The sequence below is a fragment of the Tauraco erythrolophus genome, chromosome 9 (genome assembly GCF_009769465.1).
Source record: "Tauraco erythrolophus isolate bTauEry1 chromosome 9, bTauEry1.pri, whole genome shotgun sequence".
Taxonomy (NCBI): Eukaryota; Metazoa; Chordata; class Aves; order Musophagiformes; family Musophagidae; genus Tauraco; species Tauraco erythrolophus.
This window is the reverse complement of record NC_141473.1, coordinates 35,204,436-35,228,215: the sequence shown is the minus strand read 5'-3', so window position 1 is coordinate 35,228,215 and position 23,780 is coordinate 35,204,436. Positions and strand designations below refer to the sequence as shown.

At 40.2% G+C, this 23,780-nt stretch overlaps 1 protein-coding gene across 2 annotated transcripts in view; it reads left to right on the top strand.

The window, feature by feature from the left end:
- The window catches only part of JMJD1C (jumonji domain containing 1C), a 166,842-nt gene that overhangs the window by 74,027 nt on the left and 69,035 nt on the right, over positions 1 to 23,780 (top strand). The gene's annotated exons all lie outside the window — the stretch shown is intronic.

Genomic DNA, 23,780 nt, shown 5'->3' with positions numbered 1-23,780 from the left:
CAATGTGTATAAACCACTCTCAGAAATGTGTATATACCACCTCTCATTATGAAGGTTAATAGTTCTTTGGAAGGTGTTTTGCCTACATAGTGACAGTTTCTCTGTGTTTTTAATGACAAAAACATTGTAAATTGATATTTATTACAGTATGCAGGCTGTCTTAATTTGACAAAGTTCTTATTTATTGTAAAAACAGAAAGAGGCAGGAAAAGGCTCAGTAGGCCAAATGCCAAAACAGCACGATGATTTACCACATCTTGAATTTATGGACAACAAGCTGGGGAAAGGGATTAAAAAAAAGAGGTATACAGATAGGTTTGTAAACATATGGATATTTCTATTTATCAAGCCATAGAGTGCTGAGGACCTATATGTATTGGTCATGCAGTTGACATAATCATTTAACTGCAACTTTTTTGGGAAAAAATTAATTCTAAATTTTTATTAATGTATTATGGTGCAGCTCTCAAGTATCATCAGAGAAAACTACCATAGCTATGTAAAGCGCACATGCGACTATTTGCTGATCTCCATATTGATATCAACCTCAAAATACATTTTTTTCCCATCATTTATTGCTTTATCAGAAAAAAAACCCCACAACTTACACCACTGAAAACTGAAAGTTAAAATTGTTGTTTGTGAAACCTTTAATTTCTAGGTAGCAAGATCAATTCTTCTCGTTTGAGAGCCTGCATTATATTCTAGGAAGGGACCAATTCATCATATATAAAAATACCAGCAGATAAAAAGATGTGATTTGACTTAGGTGTTCTTTGTTTAATAAAGAAAACATGAAAGTTAGGAAACGCTCCTTCTCTGGATGACAGTATTCTTTGAAAAATACTGCAAGTGACAGGTAAGCATGTAGCAGCTATTTTGGGGGTGGTAATGAGCAGTGGAAATTTATACATTTTTCATGACTTGTTTCCAGGACTGTAGGTTAATGGAGGTAATAGTGTCTCTTTATTGTAGAACCACATCCTGTCTGGTTGAAAAGGATGGGATTATTAGCCAAGTCTGTCTCTCTCTGACTTTCTTGTCAAGACAGGAACTGCTTCATGCCATGCTGTCTGACAGCATTGCTTAAAAACTCTTCTGTCACATGTCCTACTTTCTACCAAAGGCACTGGCTTTTCTGAGGGGTTGAGATAAATGTTAGATTCCATGAAATCTGAAGGTGTTTTTTTGGATGTGGTTTTAATGACTTTTGATGTCAGTGCTTTCCCTACAATCTGCTAGTAACGAACAGTTGATGCAAAACACTGGCATCTATTTACCTTCCTTTGGCGTCAAGCATCTCTGATGTTAGGTGCTTACATGGTCAAAACGGATGTGTGTTTTTACTGAAGGTGGTAAATTTGTAACATCCTTACTGAGGTTGGAAGGCAAGTTGCAATACGCAGAATTATACTGGAGGTTATTTGCATGTAATATTCAAAGAAGAGCAGACTTAGAATTTACTGTCTGCTAATGATCTGTTCTTTTGATTTTGGCAACGTGCTGCGTGTGAATCATATTTAATGGCACAGAGGAGGCACTGCGCTCTGCGAGGGAATGAGGCCGTGCGTATTGCATCTGTTTGAGTCAGCAGCCAGCGTGTTCTGCTGCAGCTCTTGTCGGAACAGTCTGGAGGTTATTTGAGGGTACGGTGAGTCATGGCGGTGCCTTCTTCACTGCTCGTTAGTCTACAGGGTGACATGCATCTCTAGCGTGAACCTCTATTCGTTTGGTTGTAAGAAAATTATTTAAAATAAAAAAAAAGTGTGATTACTTGAAAGATTTCTGGTTATAAGGAGAAAACCCCCCTATAGTATGTTATATTTCCAAGTAGTGAAGGACTCATTTGCAGGTAGAAAGGTTTCCTTAGTGTGTCCCAAGGTCTAGCCATTCCATTTCTATAGGACTTGCACTTTCTTTGTATAAAAGCAAATCTGGCTGATACATCCCTAATACTCTATATGAACCTACTGCTTGAGCTGTGTAGATTGTTCTTTAAATTTAAGGCCAGAATTTTGTAGGAAGCATAAGTATGAAATTAATTATGCATTAATTCTGGTTGTGGTCACCTCTCCTGTGCCATTCTGTGAACAATGCGGGTATCAATTCGTCCCAGTTTCATATAACCATTACTGGAAAACCTATGAGCAGCTGAAGCGAGAAGTACTGTAATTTCTCTCGCTAAAGTGGTAAAAGCAGTGAAAGCAGAAAGAGGCCAACTGGGATTGACCAGGCAAAGAGTTGTGTCTCGAAAAAAGCATGCCTCCTTTCAGAACTAAAAATAAAACCTGTGAATCCTGAGTACCAAAACTTGTCTACCAAATAATTATGAAGCTCATTTACATATTCTTTCATCTCCTTCTACAGACTGGTCTGAACAGTCTTCTGTTAAAAACTGTTCCAGCTTCTGTGGTTGCCTTGCAGCACAGGTTTTTAGGCTCCTTAGCTCAAAAGGTATCTGACGAGGTAGGTTGGTTTTGAGCAAGGTCTTCTGGATTTGTGTCCTGTGGCAGCCTGCCAGAGTTTCTGGTTCCTCAGTTACTGGGAGGAACATAGCTGCTTGGCTTCTGAGCAGCAAAACCCTTGGGATTCACTTTTGGAAGCTCACGGAGATCCTCATCACAAGGCTGTCATTTTGTTTTAGAAGAGAGAATATTTTAGAGTAAGAGAATGTATATGGTTCCAGACAGGGGCCCTCATGCCTGCTGCTCTTTCATTCGCTTCATTTGGTTGGTAAGTGAAATAGAAAAGTTCAAATTAGACTTGTGATGTCTTTGGGATCAGTATACTACCACATGATGGAGTTTCTCTAATACCAGTTTCCATTTTGAGTTCAGAAGATCAGACCAAACAACTCATACTTTTAAAGTCATTATTCAGGTTGCAAAGTCAGCCACTGAAAAATTGGAAAACATTTTGTTTTCCTGTGTGTGGATGAGGCTGTGCAATTTTTCAATTTAGTCCTGTGTTTCTGAACTTAAGATACATTTTTTTTTTTTAAACTCTTAACTGAATAGAATTGTAATTAAAGTTGCGCATATAATGAAAGGATGCTAGTATCTATACCTAGTAATCTTTCTTGGTCATCTCTCAAAATCCAACTGATAGATGATCCACCAGTTTTCTGTCAACAGTGTAAGATGGTCCTTATCTGGAGTCTAGCGATGAACGGAATCGTAGCATAGTTTGAGTTGGAAGAAGCCTTTGAGGTCATCTAGCCCAACTTCCCTGCAGTGAGCAGGGGCATCTTCAACTAGATCAGGTTTCTCAGAGACCCGTCCAACCTGACCTTGAATGTTTCCAGGGATGGGGCATCTACCACCTCTCTGGGCAACCTGTGCCAGTGTTTCTACACCCTCATTGTAAAAAAAAAAAAAAATTCTTCCTTATATCTCATCTGAATCTACCCTCCTTTAGTTTAAAACCATTACCCCTTGTCCTATTGCAACAAGGCCCTGCTAAAAAGTCTGGCCCCATCTCTCTTATAAGCCCCCTTTAAGTACTGAAAGGCTGCAATAATGTCTCTCTGGAGCCTTCTCTTCTCTAGGCTGAACCATCCCGACTCTCATGTTTTCTTTGTAGGAGAGGTGCTCCAGCCCTCTGATCATTTTTGTGGCCCTCTGGACCTGCTCCAACAGGTTCATGTCTTGGCTGTGCTGAGGACTCCAGAGCTGAACGCAGTACTCCAGGTAGGGTCTCACCAGAGCAGAGTAAATGGGCACAATCCCCTCCCTCACGTGCTGGCCACGCTTCTTTTGGTGCAGCCCAGGCTACGGTTGGCTTTCCGGGCTGCAACCGCACATTTCTGGCTCATGTTGAGCTTCTCATCAACCATCACCCCCAAGTCCTCTACAGGGCTATTCTCTGTCCCCAGCCTGTATTGATACCAGCAGTTGCCCCGACCCATGTGCAGGACCTTGCACATGGCCTTGTTGAACCTCATGAGGTTTACAGTGACGACCCACTTCTTGAGCTTGCCTGGGTCCCTCTGGATGGCATCCCTTCCCTCCAGCACGTCAACTGCACCACTCAGCTTGGTGTTGTCTGCAAACTTGCTGAGGGCACGCTCAATCCCACTGTCTGTCATTGGTGAAGATACTAAACAGCACTGATTCACTATGCATTTTCCATTATTCTCAAACTCTTGAGTATTTTTAAATTTTAGGCAATGCAAATGACGTATCTTGATCCTCCCTTCTGCCCTTTAACCTATGCCTAGTGCTACGAATTGTCCAGAATATGCTTATTCCTAAAAACTGAGTTTACTTAATAGCTAGGATGGGTGAAAGACAGATGAATATGACAGGGAGCATTATACAATATCTAATACTGTAGCTGAGACATAGATGATTAAATTCTATGTTACGTGAAATACTTCAGAGTACTGCTGTTTTAGTTATTCTGCATAAAAGTGCTTTAAATACTTAAAAAAATATTCAGGGTACGGATTTTTACTATATTTTTGTTACATTCCCAAAAAAAAAAGTAGAGCAGGCAGTATCTTGGTACATGGTATATTACATGTTAATCAGGAATTGAATTCTTCCATTCCATCACTGATGCTCTAAAAATAGAAATGATCAGATATCTTTTTAACATAAGCATCACTTTTTTTAATGTTTACTCTAGGTCAAGAGTTACGTAAAGCTTATTCCTAGCACTCCTCAAATATAATTACTGCTCTACTTTCTAATGCCCAAAATAGTTTTGCAGTTAGAAAACATTAATTACAAAGACAGCTATACTTTGTTTTCCACCTTTATAAAAATTCATGTCAATAATGCTGTGTGTTTAAATGAGCTTGAAGTGAGGTCAATTGATTGTTTTACGCCAGTATAGCGCAGAGTTCAAGCATGCTTTTAAACTCTGAAGAGAAAAAATATTTTTATTTATGCTAAAAGCTATTGTTGGACAATAAGCTCCAATACCTTTGTCTCTCTTTATGTCCAAAAGGGATTTGTTGATAGATGCTTGATGGGTTGTTGTTGCTATTAAGAATACACTGTTACAATCTAGAATCCTATAAATGCTGTCTTTAAACATTCAGGAAACATAAAGGAAACTTTTCTCTTCCTCTGCTGAAGTGTGTTAGAGGTCTTTGGTATGATATTGAAAATAAGAAAATAATATCAATATGTATTTCTTCTGCTCAGCCTGTGTTTTTACAAGCTACTTTGTTGGCAAACATCCTTTTGAACAGCCTCAGGAAGTATTTTCATGTGAATTTCACCCAAGGCAATGATTCAAAATGCTGTTTTGATGTTTGTGCAGAACACCAAGGTGATATTTAGCAACACGAAAGGATTTTGTTGTTGGGGGGGGGGGAAGAGGGAGAGAGAGAAACTAGAAAAAGTATGGCTTTTTCTCTGGTAAGAGAAAATTATGGAATTCCATAAAATGAAGAAATTCCTTTGTCAAATTTCCACTTTGTAAGCCTCTCTTATGAAGCTCTTTCATGCAGAAATGCCTAGATTGCATTTAAAAAAAATCTTTTAATAACAGAATACTACTAGCCTTCTAAAATATTTAAGTCTAAATGTACATTTGATTGTTTACCAAGCATTTCAGCATCATTCTAGAGTGGTCCTATGCCCTTAAATGACCTTAACGATGACTTGCTAATTCCTTCTTGGTTTTAACTCTACTGGTCAGTTGAATTAGCAGCAAGCAATAGAAAAAGAATAAGGACAAAGCTAACCCAAAAATTATGTCACTGTAGAAACTAACTGCACATCTACCTGGCATAGTGAACATGGTCTGGTTACCTCAAGGATTGTATAGTAGAACTGCAGAAGTAAAGAGGGTCAAAAGAAGATACTGAGTAGGTAGTAACTTCTCCTCAGCGGTCTTAAATGGTCTTGTGTTCTCTAGCTTGGAAGAGGGTGGATGGTGGGGGGCAGACTTTTGTAGCCTGTTAAGGTAGCACATGGAAAATTATTGCCTCTAAGTACCAATGGATGCCCAGCAAAACACTGGAACAGCAGGATGACAACAAGCAGAAGGAAGTACTTTATCCATAAAGGGAATAAAAAAGTTATCACCACATTGCCCTTGCAGCTGAATGCCATGCTACGGTGGTGAGAAAACATACGTGGGTACAGTGAGCGGTTACGCTGACTCAGGGAGAGGACGATGAAATAGGATGCGGACTCTGGCTCAGGAAGTTGGTCTGTAAAGAACTGTTTGCCGGTAGCTGCTAGATGATTCCATGTGCCCCTTTCCCTTTTCAAGGCAGGGAAAGTGTGTGTGTATGAATTGCTGAAACCAGGTAGTGGCTGACCTAGTATCACTGCTCATATTCTTGTGAAGGAAGAAACAGGAATAACAGTAGTTTAGCAGTTCCTTCTGTTAGCCAAGATTTTGTCGGTTAGCTTCTTTAGGAAAGAATTCTTTTTTTCCCCTTTCAGGTTTCTGATTTTTTTTTTTCCTTATAACATCTTTTGATGTGGTTTAGGGAGCTATATGTGTGGTCAGAGAGAGGATTATGCTGTTCCATTTTGACATGCCTTTTTCAAGTATTTTTCTGCCCTCTTGGAAGTTTCTCTTTATGCCCTCTTGTGCCCCTGCATTGAAGTGAACAACTGTCTCTCGTAATTTCATCCTCCTCAGTGAAGACAAGATAAATGATGTGAACACCACAAAGAAATGAAACTAGAAAGTCACATTTCTGGGCTTCCCAAATTTCTCTCCTTTCCCGTACTAGCATCAGAAGCTGCACAACATACAGCAAGATAAAATAATCCATAGTTTTCAGTTTGTGATTTTTCATGGTTTCGGCAGGAAATCCATGTAATCCCTATGTTTGGATATGGTTTATTTTAGACTTTGGAAATGCAAAGTAACTTTTCCTTTCTAGTCTGAATTAGCCTATGCAAGGAAAAAAAAACTGAACCCAAACAATAAAGCAGTTACTGAGGTTTAGCTTCAAAGTTGTCATATCTCAGCCTACGTTGACCACTGACGTGTCTGTGAAGCACAGAGATAAAACTGGTGTTTCGTCAGCTCCCGGACAGCCTTGTGCACACAGAGGCTCATCAACCATGGGCACTTCGTACGAAAGGATGGACAGTTATCTAATGCTACTCTGTGCACCTTGAAGAGGAAAATGGAGCTACTTGAAGACAACTTCCTACTGTTAGTCCCTGTTAACAGATGTGGGCAATTAGCTGCTTTGCAACCCTCAGAAAAAGCAAAGAAATTAGCGGGGATGCCAGATGAAGAAGGTACCAGCTAACCTGATCACCACATCAGCTGTAACAAAGCCTTGCCAAAAAGAAGCCTTGAAATCTCGGGTACTGAGACAATTGATACAAGGAGGCGATTTTTACTTTTGCAAAGAAATCAAAAGTTCAGAGTAGTACAATAACATGATACTGTCAGAGTTTCCTGAGTGAAGTCTTTTTGTCAGCTGTCTTCAAGGAATGGTAGTCTATGATCTTTCCATATGCACTTGTTGGCAATCTTCTTCAGCCTTCATCTACCCGCCTGAATGTTCTCAAATAACAGGAATAAGAATTAAGCTTTTATGTTGTAGGTCAGTATTTTGAAGTCTTGGATATAAGTGAGACATGGCATAGGCAGTCCTCAGTTACGCTTCCATACTTCAAAGGTGCAAATCCAGGGGTGTTTAGGTAGAGCTCTTCAGGTGAGCCCCAAGCTGTCTCCCGTGCCGGAAGCCGGGCTGTGCATGCGAGGATCTGCCAGCTACTGCAGTGTGTGCACTGAGATCATCAGCACTGGATAAACTGTACCAGGCAATTAAAATCTCACATGTGCAATAAGTAAGCATCCACCTGGCAGGCTTTGTGTCTTCTGATAGTAGCATGGATGTTTTGATAGCAACTGTGCATGTTGAGACCTGTGATTAAAAGCTGATTTTTTTTTCAGCCCCACCTCCGGTTGCTTTTGTCAGTGTGTTTCTCATGTTTGAGGTTTCTCAGCTGGGGTGATTATCTTTGTGGGGCTGGAGGAGTTTTCTCTGAACTTAAGAAAAATGTGAAGGGGTGATGCAGGTAGTGCTTTAGTTTGCTAGCTCACACCTGCAGTTTTGAGAAAGAATGAATTTTTTTTTTTTTCCTGTAATAATTCTGAAAAAAACCCTCTCATGTTGGAAAATGAAGTTCTGAAACGTGGTGCGAATGTGACAAATACAGGGACATCTGCTTGCTTCTTCAGAGAAGCAGTAGATTGGGAAGTTATAAGAGGAACCATATACTGCAATAAAAGTGTAAATGCCAAAGCACATGACTTCTCAGGGAGTCTTGCCAGCACCAGTCCAACAGAAGACTTCTGGTAGGAAAAAGAAGTGTGCAGTTGCTAACCAGCCTAGCCCAGGATTTCCTGGCCTTTGCGATAAGGTTAAGATTTCCTCACATCAAAAGTGTGTGCTAGTAAAAAGGATGTGAGTTTTTGCTACTCGCAAACAGAGGAGGGCTGCTGATATGTTGAACAGAAGGACCTCATGATGCTCTCTCTGCTTCTGTAGGAGAGAAGCACTTACTAAGGCAGTTTTAGGAACCTAGAGCAGCTTGTGACCCTACAGTGATAAGCAACGTCCTCAGAGCCTGGCTGTGACGCCGGCTATGCCTACTGGAGCAAATGATGTGGAGCGGCACAGCAGATGGGCAGTGTGTGATGCCCTCGCTGTGCACACTCTGGGCCTTTTCTCGGGACTGCTGCAGTCTCATATTCCAGGCAGGAGCTCCCAGTGGCAGCGGGAGTGCGATGGAAGCTCCTTGGGAGCACGCCTGGTGTGGTTATCTTATGGTTTGCGTTCCCAGTGCCGTGCAGGGCCGAGCGTGGGGTTTTGTTTCTGTCTATGCCCTGGCAGCAAACTAGCAGGCTCGTGCAGGCACGACTGCAGTTCCTTCAGGCTGGCTCTAAGGAAATGTCAATACATTGCCTACATGCTTCTGCTGCCTTTACCTTATGAGCAACTCTTACGTAAACAGGTGAATTTCATGGACAAGCTCTTGCCGATGTACCACTATTGTTTTAAATCACTTCTCTTAAGAGTAAGAAAGTACATACCCTACTGTTCAGGAAAATAATCTGAGGCAGAAGTTAGTGTCTTTCTAATGGCTCATCATACAAATGTATTTACATGGTAAGCTTATTTATACAGTACGTGCAAAAAAAATTTAATCTGGTTGCTTTTTCCCAGACCTGTGTTAGTTCAGTTTTTAGTTTAGGAATAGATCTTTTTCCAGGCATGCTTTCATGAGAAGCATCTAACCATAGTCAATGCTGTTCTAAGTAACCTATCTTCTTTTTCTTAATCTATTAGGGGAAAAAAAAAGTCACTTATTCACATACATGAAGCCAAATTGACATTATAACACAATAGACCTTTTATTTTAATAAGTGCAAGGATCTTATGCATAGTTTTTTCTTACTTTAACCATTAAAAAGTTAACATTTGCTATGACTTGGTGGTACCTAGCAGAAAAAATACTCTGAGATAGGTTTATTTTTTAAAATAAACCTAACAATTTAGTGAGTTTTGATTGGTCTCTTTTCACCCCTTTTCTTTGTAAAAATTAGAATTTGAGCGTTTAATTAACAAACATAAATACTTCTGAAGTTGAGGGTCATCTAGGCTCCACTTTTAGTATGGGAAAAAACTGTAGTAATTTCAGATGTCCCAATGCAGTCACTGTTGTTAAAACAGACTACCCATGGGAAGTCCTTTTGCAAAACTTGATATAAAAATCTATTTTCTCTGGATTAAATGGTGCCCTTCACTGAAAACTGTACAGACTTCAGATGGGTCTGGCTGATACCCTCTAACATTCATTATTTTGTGCTGTGGAGAAGAATACTCCTTGTTCTAATACAAGGGTTTTTTTTTCCTCCCAGTTGACTGTAATAATATGGTAGAGGTAGAAATAGCTTTTGTTTCCAACTGAGAGGTCAATTTAAATTAGTAAACCAAACTGGATGAGACGGTCACCCATTGTTAGATGGTTGACATAGCCACAGAAATGCACTTTTTGGCAAAATAAACTATTTCTAAAACATAGAGAAGTTTCATGGAAACCTTCATGGGGAGGTTGTTTGATCAAGTGGTCCCTTTCCCTGCCAAAGTGTTGTTTTGCTGCTGACACATGAGGTAGGAGAGAGGTTCAGGTTCTTGGTTCAGAGTAAGGAGTGATGAAAACGGCTCTGAAGCAGACGAAGAGGATCTTGAAACTGGGCTTCCCTTTTCAAACGTCATCATTCCTGTACTCCGCTGCTCGCTTGTGCAACAGGCAGAAAAACTAACTAGTGATTCAGTAAATGTTTCGTGTCAACTTTTGTGTCTCTAACAGTACTGATTTTCAGAGTGACGTTGTTTAAGATGTTAGCAGATGTCGTTTGCTAATATATAAAACCTGAAGGAATCCAGACTCTGTAGATTTTCAAGAACACCCTCCACTCCAGGGGCGTGGAGGGAAGCTCTGGAGTAAATGCTTAAATGACTGTTTTGCACAAAAAACAGAATCTGGTTTAGTGCTCCTGATAATCTCTACGTTGAACTTACCTGTCAGCAAGCTGAAATTCAATTCTTGCCCGTGCTTTTTAATGCCTGTAACGATAGGCCAAATATATTTATCTGAGCTGCACCTCTTAGGAAGCGTTCATACACATCAACCTTTTGTGGGGACTGTCCGCCTCTTATTTGAATCAGAGTTTTGTTTCAAAAATGTTGGGGGTGGTGGGGAGATGGAGAAGAAAAAAGTTAATTAATCAGACTGTCACAGCTGCACTGAATGTGGCCTGTGAGAATGTACCACATGCTCTGGTAGGGGGCGGGTGGTGAAAGGGATGCCAGTGCACCATACCTGCTGTGGTCTAGCTGGCTTCTGCTTTCCAGCCACATTGCTGCAAAGCAGAACATGGAAGAGTGGCTGTGCCTCTGCGCTCTGCTTCCTGCCATACTCCTGCTAGACATCAGGTTACGGTCTACCTTCTGCAGCACACCACCTCCCCAGCAAAGTTTGCATGAATATATATGTCTTTCCTATCTTCATCGAACTACTTTGTTCCTTGAAACATAATTTTTAGCCCAATATTAGAGTTCTTTGTTTGGAAAAGCTAGTTTGTGCAGCAGAATGCCAGCTCCAATAAAGTATGCGGTTTATAGTATTGAAACTTATAATCTAGAGTTCAGTGGGATGTGTCTGTGCAACACAGAGAAAGTACTTTTGAAAAAGGTCTAAGTTGTTACATGTGAGAAGTAGAACTGCAAGGTATTACCAGGCCAGAGAACAAAAAGGATGGGTTTCACTTCTTTAAAATAATCATGTCTGAAGGAATGTCTACTGAAAATGGATTTGGCAGGATGGTTTAGCAAGAAGGCAGAAAATATTTCAGTAACTTGCCAATGTTCTGCTAAGTGTTTAAACACCTGGGTAACAGGTCAGTTCCTCTTCATGGCTACATAGCCAAATGTAAAGACTACATGCTTGTTGCATGCTATTGGGAATTAAATTTTTCTAGCCTAATTAATTGTTGTGTTCCAGCCTTGTGGCTAATTCAGTATATTTTATAGTTTTTTTTTTTGCCTTCTTCTGCATTTGCATGAATCAAAGTAGCTTGTAGTATGAAGTCCGTCACACTTTGCATAGCACAGCTTTTTGAGTGCTTCAACTTTGTTGAGCAGCTTGCATTTTTTCCTACTTATCTCTCCTAGAGGATCTGGTGTCTGGTTAAAATTGAAATGAAAATAAATTGAATGTATTTGGAATGGAACATCTGGAGTTGCTGGATGTTTCAGATACTAAATAAATGAGTTAGGGTGACCTTGACTGTTTTTAATAAATGCAGACTGGGAACATGTCAGTGACAAAGAAAATGAGACAGAACAAAAGGTAAAAATGAAGTAGGATAAATATTCACTCTTGGAGTCTACTTTAAAATACTGTTTCACTGACGGAGGATCAGCTTTCTAAAGTCTGTGTCAGTGCCCAAAAGTAAAGGAGTAACTGAAGTATAACAGCGTTCAGGGCGGTGCAGGGGGAAGTGCAATGGAAGAAAAATCTTCGATATTTTTGTGAAATAATAGGTGGGCTAATGCTTGTGGAAGAGCTAATATATTTTGTTGGATTGACAGATACAGAAGGAATTAAACTGGTAAGCTTTAATAACGCAAGTTCTTCAGTTCTGAAATAGAAGTGTCAGTCTTCATCCTTAGACCTTAATAACTACAACACTACTACTACAACAGATACCTGGTGTCATTATGACGTTTTAATTCATTTCTGCTTGAAAGGTCATAAATAATAAGCTGGTAATGGAATAAATAGCTTTGTCCTTTTAATTTCTTTAAAGATGTAGAACTTAACTTCATTTTCCAATTTCATATGCCTTCCATCTTCTTCAAGATTAGTTTTAATTTTGATGTTATAATTACATTTGATACTCATTGTCATTACATATACATTTCTTTCACTTTACTGTCTTTGCCACCCGTAATCGCATTCAGGAGCTCCTGTACCAACTTCGTGTGAGTTCTTTTGCCCTTCAACTGTAGAATGTTACTATCCTCAAAAGAAAGGTGGTACTTCTAAATATAGAAATCTAATTTAGATTCTGCTGTGATAACTAGTAGTCCATTTATTTTTTTATTACAATGATGAGGTATTTATTTCTGAAGTCCACTGATATGTTACTTGAGTCATCTTTTAGCTTGAAGGCAAAGAAACACTTGCCAGTAGGGGGGAAGGCAGAATTCTTGCAAACATACTTGAGTTTGAGAGATCTTCCATAGCTAGAATATCTCTGTCCTACCTCCCTAAACTGGGTGTGTATTTTTTTCTATCATTAAAACTGCTATTATAGCCACTTAATACAAAGCGTCTTTATTTCTGCTGAAATAAACTCAAAACCGTGGATATATTTTTTTCATCCCCTTTCTTTTCAGGATTAGCAGACTTACAGAGAAACTCAGGTATAACTCAGTTATAGAGAAACTTACAGAGAAAGTGTTTCGGAGGCTAAATAATGACTGAGAGAGAGGAAATGTAACATTTCTATACAGGTATGCCAGAGTGATTTTTTTCATAAGGAAAGCTAGTTCTAAAAGTAGCTATGTTTCTTGCTCAAAAAATTCTTATCTTTTATATTCATTGGAAAACATCCCCACTTCTTTTTTGTACCGGAACAGGTTGGTGTGTGTTGGTTGTTTTTTTTTTTTTTTTTTAAAAAAAAGGTTGTGTTTTTTGCTTTTTATAGGCCAAATGGCTGTGTGATTCACAGCTGGGATTTTTGACTAGAAATGGGTCATTCATTTTATAGATTCTCCTGAAGTAATTCAATGTACAATGTTATAGCACTATGAAATGGAGGGGGGTGGAAAGTGTTCTAGAGATTTAGTGCTTGCCCTGTTGTCTAGCTCCATTTGAGGGTCTTGGTCTGAAAGAGCTCTCGGAGAAAAATGAAACCTGTCAGTGAGAGTTTCTCTTTTGTTCCCTCAATACCTAGCAAATGTAAAGCTTTTTCTTGTTCCTTTGGGGGTGGGGAAGGGAGCAAAGTTAGTAAAATCATTTTGCAGATATGAGAATATAAAGACCAAAGGGAGACTTCGTTTTTTAAGTTCCATCCGTTGCTTGCTTTGTATCTTGAATAAGCACAGCTTGAGGATATCTTAAATAGGGGTAAAAAAACACCTAAACTTTTGTAGTCCTAGATTTGATGCCGTTATCTAATTTATTGATAGTTTTGTATCAATTATGCCTCACTCATTGGGCCAAAAAGAATAATTTAATTTAAAAAGTCAACTGAAATACTGTTACCAAAAATTGAACATGATTAGGAGAACTAAAAAAAAAAAAAATTTACAAGAGGTAAACTAAGTTGAAAGGCAAAAAAAAGCCAATGTTCCTTATCCTTACATATGCATACTGTATCTTGCAAACAGCAAAAGTACTTAGAAGTGATACAGGCCAGGAAAGATTGGAAGATGTCAAACAGAAATGTGTATGGGGAGAGTGCGGAGAGTGCACAGGTGATTTCTGCTTTGACACTGTTGAGAACAGGTAACACTTTTAGAAATACAGCACTGCTCCTTCCAGTCTGTTTGGGGAAGGGGGTCCCCACAAAGAAGGCCTGTGATCAATGATGGAGAGAAGATGGTGAGGCAGAGAGAGGCTGAAGTCCTCAGTTAATCATGTAGTACTCAAGGATTGGCTCTGTAAACCGCCACTTGGCTGGTTGGTTTTGGAGCCCAGGAACAAAAAAAGCGGAAGTTGTCTTGATAGAAAACAAGAATGTCGCGTGGGGTTTCTAGGTGCATTTCCAGCTTCCAAGGGGCATGTGTGGTGGTAGTACACAGCTTTCTATTCTTGTTAATACATTGCCAGCTGTTGTCCCCATTCACTCTTTCTCACCCTTCTGGTGTTTTTTTTTCCTGCCCCCTGTGCCTTCTCCTCAGTTTATGTCTTCCTTTTCCCTTAGTGCTGAGTGTCAGCAATGGGAGACACTTTCTGTTCTGATCTCTGAGGCCGTGGCCTTTGCTAGTCAAGAACAGTGATTGCCAGGAAAGGAAACAGCCCCTTGCTTCCAAGTATTTCTCAGTTAAACATCTGTGAACTCTAATGTTGGTTTTGGTTGTTTTTTTTTTTTGAGGCCTCTAACTCTGCCAAATTTAGATAGACTTCCATGGGAATAGCCAAAGCAGACATCTTTGACACATCCAGTTTGTTATAAAACACCAAGCTTTTTAGTTGAGGTCAACAAAACCAGCATAGGACTCTCTCCCGGGAGGCTGGGAAGCAAATCTTGTTTCTTGAGGATCAGTGACTAGCGTTTGATTTGAATGTAATTTATGGACAGCATTTGGACTCGAGTACAAGACTGATTCCTGCTGCTAACCACTGCTGAAATAAATGAAGGGTTGAAGTTCCTTTAGACAAAAGGTTTCAAAAGTCAAGCTGCTGATAAGTAGTTGCTGTGTAACTGGTGACTATATCAAGGGAGTTTAGTGTGCACCCTTTTTGAAAGCAAGGACGTGAAAGAGATGGGAGTTAATCAAGGGAGCAGTGGAGAAAACCTGAAAAATGGCAAATTTAATAAAGATGACTAAATATAGTATGCATGAAATTACTGATACAGTTCAAAAGTGAAGAGGGGAAAAAAAAAAAAGAAAAGCAGGGAAGCTCAAGATGGAACTGGTGATGAGGCTGGAACTTAAACCGGATCCAAGAATTAAGAGAAGGCTCATGTGGCTGAGGAATCACAGACTTCTTGGTGGGACTTTTGATGTTGCTGAATGGGAAGATAAGGAAGAATGAGAAAGCTGAGAAAGATCCTGAAGGGATTTGAGTGGGAGTGGGAAGGAAAGACTCCATCATTAGCCTTCATGATAGGATAAACGACAGCAAATTTTCTGTCATGGTGGATTACAGATGTGCATACTGTACTGGAGAAGGCATAGAGTAAATAGTCTGATGATCTTAAGCAGAATTATGGTCCCTGGAGGTGAGCGCCCTGAGGAGATCACTCTTAGAGCTAGGCTCTGCTCCCAAGTACCTGGAAAAACTGCCTTTAGAGAAGAAGGCTAGTGCAATGGCTGGGAACTTGACTGTATGGAAAAAAGCTTTGACCAACATATGCAACTTCTATTCCGGCGTTTACCTCAGCAGAGAGCTGTTAGGTAAAGCTTTGTTTCTGTCTCAGCATATGGAGAAGTGCCAGTGGGTAGAAGACTAGTACTATCTGAGAAGGAAAAGAGCTCCAAGATTAAGGAAAATGATAGTCAGACACTGCAGTTAGGGAAAGGTTTTCGCTGGATAATGCGATGTGGTTACTAAGAAACAACTGAAATGTTGTGTATACGTATTGAGAGCCTGGACAACAAAATGAAGAAATGTGTTTCTGATAGAGGTCAGGATATAAAACATCTGAGTATCAGAAGCATGGTAGAATGCTTCTAATAATTAGACTAGATGTGTTTAAAGTGTTTTGTGCTGTTCAGAAATAACCGAACAAAAGCAAAAGTTGTGCAGTAGTAATTATATGGTAGACTAGGAAAAAATAATTTAATGTAAAAAGGACAGACCAAAATCAGTTTGGCTTGAAATCACTTTGGAGAAAGATGACAGAAGGAGTAAAGAATCTGTTGTTAGCCCTAGGGTTAGACTCCAATAGGGATAGGGATCTCTGTAGTGTTGTTAGATAAATACTGGTTGTTACGAGATGGTTTACTTTCCCAGGTAGAGATTAGAGGAGAAATGATAGGGCCAAGGTATTCCTGGATGTGACTGCTGGCAAGTTTCTTCCTTAAACTCGTCACTGAACCAACAGGAAATCAGTGTTGCTTCAGACTTCATTTTGAAAAGCAGTGAAGATATTCTAGAAAATAATTTTGGATTGAGGATTCAGTTTCACTCTATGCTTAATCAGCTGCTGAAAGAGCTGGCTTCACTCTTTCTGCTCCCATCTAGCTGATCCTAGCAGTCACGCAGCCAAAGGCACGAGTTACATCAGCAAGGTGACTCCAGAAAAAATGACTCAGTCGGGGTGGGCGGTGAGCTCAGAAGAGATAGTGCCAGTGCTTGGGGCTGGTGAGGACCTTCTCATTCAGTGGCAGTTTACAGTTAATCAGATTAAGCGGAGTTTAAAATTGCACCCGTAGTAATCATCACTTGATTCAGTTTGAAATATGTGAAAAAATATAGGAAAGTTGGTTTAGAATTTAGATTTTGAATCTTAGTGGCAAATTTAAATAAGCCAACGTGATCACAGGTGTAAGGAGCCTGAGGATTCAATTTCTTGAAGTCACAGATATGTAAAATTTGCCTGGAAACTGAATCCCAAGTAAGGATGAGTTCTCCTGGTCTGCAGATCAAGATGGATAAATAGCCAGCCTGAAGATACATATGAAGACGAATGCAGGAATCCCTGTGAGCAAGGGGAGGGGAAAAAAGATGTAATTCTGATTTCTTTGTTTCTAGAAGTTGAATTTGAACTTGCAAATAATGTGAAAACAAATAAAAAGAAGCAGCTTTTATGAAGAAAAGAAAGAAAAGAAAAAGAAGCAGTATGTGTATTACTCTCTACGCAGTGAGAAGCGTAGAGAGTAATACACAACTAAAACATCAAATATTTTTGGCTTAATTTTCAGTAAGGATGATGATAACTACGGAGGAAAAAGCAAGATGTATAATGGGAATAAAAGAATGGAAATTACGAAAACCAGAAGGAACTTAAGGATCGTAAAATACTCAGACCAGGAGAAGTTTCCATCTCAGAATTAGGAAAGAATTAGTGCTGATTGTAACTATTTTAGCTAGTCTTTCCTTCAGGGTGGTACAAATGATTGGAGAAAGCAGTGCCAACATAAAGATGGGGAAAGGAAGAATTATGCAAGCAATTAAAAGACTGTCAGTCTGCCCTCACAATATGGTAAAGCTTTGGAAAGCTTTTTTTGGGGGGAGGGACAGGTAGAATAATCAAGGGATTATAATTTGGGAGATTAAAGAAAATTAAGTAAAAATACAATATACCTACTTCAAAGAGTGAATTTTAGTGACCCGATACCTGTCTTTCAGAAGAATTAATTTTCTAGACAAGGAGGGCCAGCTTGTTATCTTCAGGTCACACGTGATCTACCAGAACCTTTCCTAAAGTCTGCAGGTAAATCTTCCCGTTCAGCTCCATCGGTGGGAATCCGCAGGCTGGGATTAGTGCGGGCAGGGGCAGCGCGTACCTCACAGCTCTCGAGAGTGCCAGAATATTGCTGCCAGAGAGCGAGGTCTTGAGACTCTTCCTTTGCATTGCAGCCCTCAACGGACCAGCAGTTTGTAGCTGTTGAGAGAAGCCGTGAAGTAGGCGATGTCGGTCAGAGAAGCTGGGCAGACAGGCAGATGGCATAATAAAAGCAGGCTTATATATAGCATTAATTTGGGCATGTGTTTCTAAATGGTGTTTTGTTTGGGAGAGGTAAGTGACACTGTAGATGTTCTAGAATCCTAAAACTGAAAAAGAACTTCAGACCATCTAATCTAAATTAAGGCTGTTAAAACTTGTTGTGTCTGCTGTAGAGATTAAGAAATTATTCCTTGCAGCATCCTGTTTTCATAGCTGGAGACACACCCGGCTCTCTTTCCCCCTCCCAGTCTCCTCAGTTTGTATTCATCCGTGGCGTTTTCCAAAACTGTGCTTGTTTTATTGCTCTCTTTTGAGCACATACCTGTCTTGAAGAACAATATCCAAAACTCTACTTACTTTATAGTACTCCAGCTGAGGCTTTATGAATGCTGAACGCAGGCTGTACTAACATTCATATATCCCAGTATTGTGTTTGCATTTTTATGGCATGATACCGTTAACTCACAGCAGTTCATAAATTGAACATAACCTCTCTCTTTTTCTGTGGAATTTATCCTTAGCCAGTTGTTTGCCATTCGATATTTCTGCTGTTGACTTCTCCTGCCTACGTGCAATGTTTTGCGTGTCATCTTTTTTTCTCAGACTGTTTTTCCACTTTGTCTTTTTGTCCTCCAATATAATTTGCAGTCCCACCAAGCTGGTTGTTTGTCAATTTAATAAATGTAGTCTCTGTTCTATCACCTGGGTCACTAATGAAAGTGGGGAATAAGAGCAGACCCAGCGCAGGTGACTTTGGGAACTGCATTCTAGATAACGTATTTTGACAGCGAGCTAGTGATGATTTCTGGATGTTTTGGGGGTTGTTTTGTTTTGTTTGTTCCTTCTGTTTTCTTGATACGCATCCATGTTAGTTTAATTTGGGTCTAATCTCTTTAGCTTGTGTACATGCATATCATGGGAGGCTGTGTCAGAAACCTTATTTAAGCCAGGATATAGATCTGCTTCTCAAGTCTGCTCTTCTGTTTGTAAAGGAAATTTGCTTTGACATAATGTATTGTTTTCAAATTCATGCTGGCTTTTGCTCATTGCCTTGTTTTCTTTTAAGTGTTTACAAATAGACTGGTTATATCTGCTCAGCGTTTCTTCCCCTTCCCTTTAATCATGGCCTATTCTTGTCATCAGCACTTTGAAAAGCTACAGCATGGACTCACTTGAACAAAAAGGTTGGTTGGCTTTGTTCTAACGCAAGAAAACGGAATTAGTATCATTCATCTAGACTTTTGCGATGCGTTCCACAGTATGCCAAGTGATGAACAATCAGAGGAAGACGGGGATTAGCAGGGTGAACAGTAAATTACATAGGAATTGGCTTATAAGACATGAGCTATGTGGTGTTGAAATAGGTGGAGCAGCGTAGTGGTGAAATAGGTCTGGCTACCAATAGTTGTTCACACATTTTGGGAATTACTTGCTTAGTATTTTCACTGAAATGTTTGGACTAATTGATGAAATTTGATTAAGTCCGCAGATGGTATAGAATAGGAGGAGCCCTTAAGACAGAGGATGAAGGGGTTTTATGCAACTAAAATTTAATGTCCTTGAGAAACGAAGTAATAGAAATGGAACAAAACGTAACTGCGTAAAACACAAAGTAGTGGATTTAGAAGCAGATGGCAAGGGTAGACGAGAGCTTATCCAGCAGAAGCACTGGCATGGAAAAGGTCCAGGCCTTATGGCCAGTCAGAGGACGACTGTGAACCTGCTGTGTGATGTTGAGATGATAGTAGGTGTGACTCTGGGACAAGTGAGACATGTTTTCCTGGAATAGAGGCATGCTAGTGTCCCAGCACAGCTTCCCCTGAGAGTGGTTTTAAACTAACATACATAATTCTGGTCAGCCGTGCTGGAGAAAGATAAATTCAAACCGAACAGGTTACAGAGGAGGATGGTGAGGATAACCAGGGTGTAGAAGTGCAATCTAACATGACAGACAAAGTGGGAGTAGATAAGGTAGGCTAGTAACATTGTCACGTACACTAGTATGGGAGGAATGAGGGAATGTAATTAGTGCTATAAATAGATCTTGGAGGTAAATACTGTCTGATATACTATACAAACGGATCCAGAAGATCCTGAATTCACAGTACAGGCCTGAGACACATTTGAAAAAAAAGCAGAGGGGTACATTGCTTCTTTCTAACTTACCAGTAAGTTTGAACTTGAAAAAGAAGTGCATTTCACATTTAGCGGGAAACTTCTAAGCGAGACGTATTTGTGTGACCTTTCAGGGACCCTGGAGAAAGGAGATGAACAAGATCTGGATCATTTCGATTTTATCTTTAAACTCACAGCTGTCACACTTTGAAGATGAGTGAATTTATAAAAAGCGGAAAACTTGTTATCTCAGAGAGAAATATTTTCAACACCATCTGTCCTGTGTTTTCCTGAAAGGAAAAAAAAAAAAGTGTTTGTCCATCAAGGTTGCTTCTGGACAAGCGTGTAGGAAGGCAGATGCGAGAGTCTAAAAATAACACTGGGGGCGGGAATCCATTATGATATCTAGGTTATTTTCTAATTTGTTTACTAGACAGACTGATGGTGTTTCAACATTATTTCAGCATTATCCTGATGCTGGGATATATTGACTAAAACCCCGTCTGTTCCATCAGACTTTTTATTATCAAGTGTAAACTTTTAACCTCAACTTCTTCATGGTTTATGCCTTATAAAAGGTTTATACCTTTTATGCTGTAGAGTCAGGAATCAAACCAGTGTGTTAGCAACTGCATCTCAGTGTAGGAAGTCACAATATGATTATAAAACAATCATAACAGGAAAGAATACTGCTCAAGAAGGTTAAAAGATACTTCTGTATATAGTCTGAAACTAGATTGTATCTCTCCCTGCTTACATGACACAAAGACGAGACAAACTGATATTTTTGAGGAGTTTATACTAGCATGTTGTCTCAGTAAGATGGAGCTTTTTACAAAAATAATTAAAACACAACGCATTCGTGTCGCTTAATGTTTAAGTCTTAGTGTTTGGAAATCTTAAAATACTGCTTTTAAGATAAGATACTCTTATGCGCTTAAAGTGTACATGTTTAGAAAATAAAAAGGATGTATCGCAAAACACAGAGAAATGTGCAAGTACGCCCTTAACTCCCAGCAAGCTGGGACTAAGAGAGCACAGAGGCGCTGAATCCGAAACGAGTAATCCTCTCCCGCCTCAAATGGCCTTTCCCTGGTAAGGGAATCCAGAGATAGCCAGATAAAAAGCCTGCAGAACTGGCAAATGGGGTTCCTGACTTTTTTGGAGACAGTGGAAGTAGAGGAGGAAGGAATAGAAATTGTAACCTTTTAACTGTTCACCAAAAAACTCACCCCATTCTGAATACGTTGCAAATTGAATGTGCTTATTCCACAGCTCTTATTCTGCCTGACAAACAGTGAAACGCACCACTGTCAGGAAAAAGGAGTAAACGTAAAGACTGGAGGAATGGCCTTGAGGATTCTTTTCCTTCTCAGAAATGGAATCCAAATTTATGTATAACAGCTTCGTTCATATGATAATCTGAAGCAGGTATTTCCCTCTTTCAGCTTCTACAGGATGTGTTCTTCTAAAATACTGCTCTCTGTTCTTGATGTTTTTTTTTCTGGTTTTATACTTCGTCTTTTGTATGTTTTTGAGGCTTTTTTTTACTCCAGAGAGCTCCAAAAAGGAGCTCTATTTAACATATCTTTTTCTCCTGCTCCCAGCTCTGTTCCAAGAGCCAATTCCACTCCCCGTGGAGACTTTCTACTTAACTGAGTTGTTCCAGCCTACTCAAGTGACCATTTCATAGCATGATGTCAAGAATATGTTGCATGCCCTGGGTGTGGTGTCAGGCATATGGGGAGCATTTGATATTACAAGAGTCGCTTGGATACTGTGGTAGGGTTGTGGGAATGGAAAATACCGGCATGGATGCATTCTCACCACTGCCGTAACGGAGGAAGTGATGTCTGGAGTGAGGCTCCCTCAGAACCGCACCCCGTTTCACCTCCGATGGAGCCAGTGGCTTGTTTCCAGGAGGCGGACCTGGACCACAGGGCCTCCTGGCAGCCTGAGCAATCAGAGAGCCAGAACTGCAGTGGGAAGCTGAGCTTTCCATGATGAGGATGCACCCAAGTTGTTTTGGAGAAAAGCAAATAGAAAAATATACAAAATAAAAATACAGTCCATTTAAGAGACAGGAAGCTGACTAAGCCTGTGAATAAGATGCCTTAGACAAAGGAAAGAGAGAGGGAGTGGCAGGGCAGAAGAACTGAAAAAAACAGCAGAATTAGGGAAAAAAAAATAGTGCTCTAGAAATCAAAGTTAACAAGGTTGTAGGAGATGAGATGGAAGAAGGTGAGGCAAGTATTTAAGCTCTGGGGAGTAAAAACAGAAAGGGACCTTATGAAAGCTAAATCTGGGTGACACTCAGGAAATGAGATGTGCTTCAGAGAGGCAATTGGGAACGTAGCACGAGAGGGGCAGGAAATAGTAGGAGGGTGAAAGGTGGAGTCCTGTTCTGTAATGGACTTCAGTTAGTGGGAAGTATGAGAGAGAGGCAGTGCCGGATGCTGAATCAGACAGAAGAGCAGCAATTCAGTGGATGTAAGAAGGCCGAACCTGATGTTCTCAGGTTGTTTTTCTAGAGGTGAGGCTGGAAGGAGGCCGGGTAAATGGATGTTACATCCAGTAAGTTCAGGGGGGAAAGGATGCAAGGACGTTGTGAATGTTGGCAATAGGGTTGGAAGAAGAGAGTAAAGCCAAGGAATGAGTTGGAGGGAGTTTTGTGTTATTTTGAGGGAAGCAAGAAGGCTGGAGAGGCATGAATACTGAAAAACATGGATGGCACCCAAGTTAAAAAGGGTTTGATGAATATTGCAGCAGGAGTGTGGGTAAGAACATTATGATCTTGAAGCTGTTGTACTTGCTTTGTGGAAGACAGAATACAGTCTCAAGGTTAATGGCTGTTGTGGCACATTACCGCGACACTTGGAACCGTATATGCAAGTCCAGGATTTCATTGTACAGTGAGTTGTGGAACAAATGCACAATGAAAAGGGTTCCTTTCTCCACAGAGTTAAAACTTGAGAGTTAGGTCAAGGGCAGATGACACAGAGACAGGCAGATGGGAAATTGGAGTCATTGCTTATGAGGGAAGATGAGGCTTCCATAAAGCAGTGGCCAAGCCATTGTCAAGGTTTCAGAGGTCAGTACAGCAAAGCAGAGTTTTATGGAGAAATGGAAAGATGTCAGTGAATCACCTTTGCAAGTGTTGACAGTAAACTGTGCCTGAAATTGATAAATGAGCAATAGTAGGATGAGGTGCTGCTGCTTCTGAAAGAGCAGTTTGATGCAATGGGACTGCCAGGGGAAGGACTGCAAAGAGTGGACGTTGTGGGCTGGAGGTGTTTGTGACAGTGTTTTGAGTGGGTCTGAGCATGTAATGCCTTTATTAAGGCTAGAGGAAAGGAGGCTTCAGTAATCAAACTGCAGGATGAGTGTAGGCTGCTGCTCTGAACTATGGGAATGGGTAGAAAAACATATGGTTTATAAGCTTTATAAAAAAAGATCTGCAAGAGCTTTGTGTAACCTGGACCCAGAAGTGAGAGAGAGTAGGTCACACTTAAAGATGTCACTGATGTTACTGGATTTGAGTGAGTGGCAGGGTCACAGCATTTTTGCTCAGCTAACAAAGGGAGAGGGCATAGGAAAACACAAGTCCGTTACAGCGATGCTGGGCTTGAGGTGACAGCCAGCCACAAAGGGATGCCCGAGAGGCTGCTTCGTATTTTGTCTTTGGACATAGATCTGGAGTTAGAGCACTGTTCTGTAGTATAAGGATTTGTGTCTGTAAATGGCATACCGCAGAGGCTAGGTAGAGAGAAAAATCCCAGCATCAGGCTGCTGATAGAGACTGAATTAGGGGAAGA